Source organism: Sinocyclocheilus rhinocerous, unplaced genomic scaffold, assembly GCF_001515625.1.
Source record: "Sinocyclocheilus rhinocerous isolate Xijiao unplaced genomic scaffold, SAMN03320098_v1.1 scaffold453, whole genome shotgun sequence".
Taxonomy (NCBI): Eukaryota; Metazoa; Chordata; class Actinopteri; order Cypriniformes; family Cyprinidae; genus Sinocyclocheilus; species Sinocyclocheilus rhinocerous.
Window position 1 is genome coordinate 1,640,340 of NW_015655565.1, and position 5,814 is coordinate 1,646,153.

The window sequence follows — 5,814 nt, forward strand, 5'->3', positions numbered from 1 at the left end:
TATATATATATATATATATTCTGTTTATGTATATACTGTATTCTATATATAGTACCAGTCAAATGTTTGGACACGAATGGGAAAGTGTCCAAACTTTTGACTGGTACTGTACTATAATATACACAAAAAATATCGGCCGATATATCGATATCGGCCTTGGTTTCCTCCCTAATATTGGTATCGGCCCCAAAAAACCCATATCGGTCGGGCTCTAAAATATATACTATAAAATTAAAAGGCATTTCTTTTAAATGTACACCACAGTAATGAGACAGCAACATATGATAGATAGGACAAGAAAGGCTATTAATAATCTTTCATTGCGCAAAAGTATTATAATTAGGGCTGGTATCGTTCAAAAATTTTCGATATGGATACCGATACCTTGACTTCGATACTGGTTCCTGGACGATACTTTTTTCGATACCAATTTTATGAAATTTTTTTTAACAACATTGCATTATCTAAAAAAAAACAAAAAACTTGGGCTTTATTTTTCAGCTTGTTGATGTTTATACAAACTCAAAGACTCATCTCATGAGCCACTGCACAAAGGAACAAAATGTAACCAACACAATAAATCAGTGCATAGTTTTAATAAAGCTCAAATAGTCTTCAGTTTACACATCTGTTATTTAAAACGCATAGCTCAGACAGTATCATGATTTCTATTAATTTTCCACTGATTTACTGATGAGCAATAGCAGCTTCCAGCGCTGTTTTTATTACAAAGTTATTACAAACACTCGATGGTGGTTTAAAGCGAGTTTTGAGTAAAATCTTATTTATTGTCTTATGTAGCATGATGCTACAGTGTGCACGAATGGTCACATATAACATGCGCTTTCGGTCGCGTAGTATGAATATACACCGATCGGTGTATTACAGTACCACGAGAGCTATAGAGAGCAGACTGATCCGTACGCTCAAACACTGATCGATCTGCGCCGCGCCGCTTCTAGTCAAGCACACCTAGTGCTGCAGGCTTATTGGCTCACTGACATTGATGAGATTAACCCTTAGGTATTGAAATTTGGTACCGAACGACGAGACGTTTTTCGATACTCGATGGTATCGAGGCAATTCGGTCGGTGCCTAAAAAGTATCGAACTCGATACCCAGCCCTATTTATAATATGAAAGGCTCCAATACGGAGCAGCACAAAGCGCTTACGCGCATCCGGTGCACAGAATGATGCGCTTGAAGCAACATAGGGTCACAGCGCGCAGCATAGAAAAGTTCAAAGCACAAAGGAAAGAGACATGGATGCGTAGTGTATTATATATCTAAGCGATAATTTATTGAACCTTACTTACCTTGAACCTTAGTGACTACTCCAATGTTGTGATCTAACAGTCACCCGGTAGAGATTTAGAAACATCACTAAACATGGCAGTATCGGTTTATTCCATTTGTCTGTTGACCTAGTCCGGCGGTATACATGCATTACAGAACTCTGCAACCAGTAATGCAAGTAATAATATATTACTGGTTACTAAGTCAGTTACCATTTCCATCACATCTCAAATGATGTAGTGCTTTTAAAAACACTCTGTAATGGAAATTACTTTTTAAATGCGTGGACTTAACTGTCAGACTTGTCAAGGCTAATTTCATAGATTTCATACATTTAGCATAATTTGACAAATATTTACAGCTTAAAAACAACACAAATATTATATTTACCTTTTTTCCATTTTCTTCACAAGTCACATGACAAGTACTTAATTTACTTAATAATTTTCACAATAAATTGTCAAGTTGATGTTTTCAGATCATTTAGAAACAGAAAACATTAGTAAAAAATAACGTTACAAAATATTTCTACTTCAAATAAATGTTCTTTTGCACTTTCTATTCAAAGGATACTGCAGAAAAAAACAGTTCACTAAGCAGAACAACCATTTTAAATTGATGATCTTAAAAGTAAATGTTTCTTGAGCAGCAAATCAGCAAATTAGATTGATCATGCAACACTGAAGACTGGAGTAATAGCTGTTGAAAATTCAGCTTTGCCGTCACAGAAAAAAAAAAAAACATTAAAATATATATAAAAAAAAAAGTTACTTTTTAAATTAATTTAAATATTATTTCATATCATTACTGTTTTTTACTATTTTTGATCAAATGAATGCAGTCTTGGTGAACTTAAGACTCTTCATTCAAAAATATCTTACTTTTGAACACTAATGTGCAAATTAAGCCATAGTGAACGGTATTAAAGGGGTCATATGATGCTATTTTAAAGATCATTATTTTCTGTATTTGGTGTAACAGAATATGTTGTCATGCTTTAATGTTCAAAAAACATTTTTCAAATACTGTACATTATTGTAGGTCCTCTATGCCCCGCCTCTCTCAAACACGTAGTTTTCAACAAAGCCCCCTCCTTTGACAAGCATAGTCTGCTCTGATTGGCCAGCTGACCCAGTGCATTGTGATTGGCCGAACACTGCAAGCACGCGTCGGAAATGTAACGCCCCTTACCATAATCGCAGCTTCAGCTTTCAAAGTAAATATCAAGACAATTAATAATGTCGTTAGTTTTACCATCAGTTCAAGCCCGAAAGGCCAACAGAGTCGCATGACAGACACAGTGATGATGCAGTACACAAGCCGCGGTTAAGACAGCTGACGTGCTATGATTTCTGACAGGCAGTTCACTCTCCTGTGATGGGACCCTGTTCCCCTCACACACACACACACACACACAACGCGTTACTCTGCGCTGCGCAAAACTCCACATTTGAACAGTCAATAGCAAATACTTAAACTAATAACAAAACATACTTACAGTCGCTGATTCAGAAGCGCCAGATTGTCATAGCAAAGTCAGAATTACCTCCTCTCATAGGTTCACGAAACGGTCATCCATAAAATGCATTGCTGTTCTGTTGTAAGTAATCTTAAAGATTCCTAAATGCATCTACTTTCGGAAGGCCAAATAAAGTGCTTTTGCTTTCGCACTGAAACACACAGCGTCTCCCTGACATGGCTGCATCAACACGACTGCTGTTCCTGAAACCACGCCTTCTTTCTTTGCGTGAACATTTGGGACTCATTATGCAAATATTGCCACATAGTGAGGTAGATATGTCGGGGCGTGTTAGAACGAGCCGTTTTAGGTAGGCGTGGCTGACTCTTAACTTTTATAAAGAATATCTCTTTGGATTTGAGACTTTAGTCTTTGCAACTTCAGGGATCTTATCTATGCACAATCAGCTTGTAACACTCCAAAGAGAAAGGAAAAATTGAAATCGCATCATATGACCCCTTTAAAAAAATAAAAAAAAAGCTTTTTCCCATCACTAACTGTAATCGACTACTAGTAATAGTACATTAGCATTCCAAATGCTAATTATTAATTACTCATTAATTACTCTTTCAGTAAAGCAGCATAAACAATCTCACCATAAAATAATACTTAATTTCAACATTTTACTTCTTAATCTACTAGATTGCACATTTTAAAGAATCACATAAAATCAAAAGCAAACAAATCAAGTTTAGAAGAGTAAACTTTTTAACACAAATGAAACAATTGTACTTGCTGAATTAATCAGTATGATGGGGTCATATGATAGCATTGTAGTAGGACTGAAAAACTAAATTCGAATTTTGTACATAAATGTTATCAAAATTCGAATTATATTCGAATTTAAAATGCATAATTTCAGTTAGGGTGAAGAAAAGCTTTTGACTTCTCTCCTGAGGCCACAAGAGGGCGCATCGAGCAAAATATTACTAATGCACGTTTCTTCATAGCATAAGATAACATGATATCTGTGAAAAAAGTGCATAATGTTTAAAATAATGTTTATAAACCAATTATAGTTAATTAAGTTGCTTAAACAACTATAAACAAAACAGCATCATGTATGTGTTCATAGTTTAATACAAAGGGCCGAAAGCCAATCACACAGAGTACATTGTTCATTTAAAAAGATCTGCATTTAAGATAGCCCGTCGGGCAGAGTGGTGATACATTTTGGTAGCCCGACTGGAAAACACAATAGCCCCGGGACATATAGGCTATATATAAAGTTAAGCAGTTAAATGTGTTGGTTTACACACAAAGACAAGTGTAAGCTTCTAATAAGTCCAAGAATAAAATGATTAAATTTGATTTACATAACTTTTGTGCTGTTTTCTAACAGTTTGGATTTGAATAAAGAGAGAAAACTTGCACTTAACCTTTTCACAGGCATTTTGTTTTCATAGTTAGACATATATCGTTATGTATCATTATAGAATTGTCTAGCAATATATAGATTATCGCAGAATCGCTGTATCGTGATATCATTGTATCGTGAGCCATGTATCGTGATTCATATCGTATGGTGAGGTACCCTGCGATTCCCACCCCTACTAAATATAGTTAGTTAGCATTTTAATGGTCAAATTTCAAACAGATTATTATGAAAGCTAATGATAATTTGCATATTGTATGTTGATGTGTGTGTTCAGAACACACATCTGCAGGTGTGTGCGGAGAGGCGGAAGCAGAACTGGGAGGAATTCTTGAAGGAGCAGTCTCGGCTGAAGGAGGAGGTGGATGAGGAGCATGCTAAAGCTGTGGGCCGACTCAGCGCTCAATACAATGACATGAAAAAAGACCTGGCCAAATACAGCAGCTTCTGAACCGCGATGAATGTGTTTTACTTATAACATATCAGTGAAGTCCAGTTATTTTCTTTTTCCATTTTGTTGATGCTGTCGAGGATGGCATTAAAGAAATATTTTATACAAAATGAAAATTCTGTCATCACACACATGCTTGATTTTATGCAGACTACAAGTGCACATTCAATACAATTGAGCATGGACAATATGTCAATGTTTTAAGAATCTTCACACCGTTGTTGTTTTTATTTATTTATTTATTTTATGTTTTTACTTTTTTCCAATGATGTAATAATTATGTCTGCTAAGCTTGAATGTTCAGGATGGATTTATTTTGAGCTTAAGTATTCCTCTGTGGCCTTGTTGATTTTACAGAGGAGCTGAAGTTGATCAAATATTATATTTATATTTAATGCATAAGTAAATACAAAGAGTTCAAGCCTGTAACATCTAATTATGAGTCTTTCGATGTGTGTGTTACATTCATGAGGTCTTTCAGTCTATGTAAAAACATCCATCATGGCACACATCTGCCTCTCACATCCTTTAAATTCACATCTAATTATAGTCATTTCCACATCAGTTAAAAAATTGTAAATACCCTCTCATATGACAGTTTTTTCCTACATGTGTTTGTACTGTCTCTTGCATTAAACACATCTGAATGTGTTTTAAGGCAGTCTGTGCACCTGCTTTAGATGGAAAGAGATCTTGGCCAGAAATCTGTCCTTTCTCCTCACATCTACCTGTGTTTTCCATACAATAGTAAAAAGTCAAGACAGCACATTCAGTGAATCTGAGCTGCCTTTGACACGGGTGGAGCGATTGGACTGTCAATTCTTCACACGCTATGTCCTGAGCATTTACACACTGCTAATGTTGCCACAAAATCTGTTTACCGTTAGTCAATATATTTCTCTGTGTGGATGCATCAGTGGAAGATATTATTTCAGAGATTTCTTTGAGGTGCTGTTGGTCATGGTGTGGCTTTTCCAGCTTCTTTCATGTTAACCAAAATACAATTGAGTTTGCTTCCAGTCTGCCAACATTGAAGAATCAATAAAAACTTTCAATAGCCAGCAAAACATTCATCCAATCACTCTAATGATTTTACTACTGCTGTCATGTGTCTGTCAAGTAAATGCTTTGACCAAATATCAAATGCTGTGTGATAGACAGACCACTTAAATA

General features: G+C 35.6%; 1 protein-coding gene across 3 annotated transcripts in view; it reads right to left on the minus strand.

Annotated features, from left to right (window-relative positions):
- ppp1r13bb (protein phosphatase 1, regulatory subunit 13Bb) overlaps positions 1 to 5,814 on the minus strand; it is a 70,001-nt gene that overhangs the window by 36,399 nt on the left and 27,788 nt on the right. The window contains exon 1 of one of the 3 annotated variants that reach the window (XM_016525474.1): positions 1,317 to 1,391. The exons of the other annotated variants lie outside the window; for them this stretch is intronic. The gene's annotated coding sequence lies outside the window, so the exon portion shown is untranslated. Of the gene's footprint in view, positions 1 to 1,316; positions 1,392 to 5,814 lie in introns of those variants that run through there. 3 annotated transcript variants of the gene reach the window in all.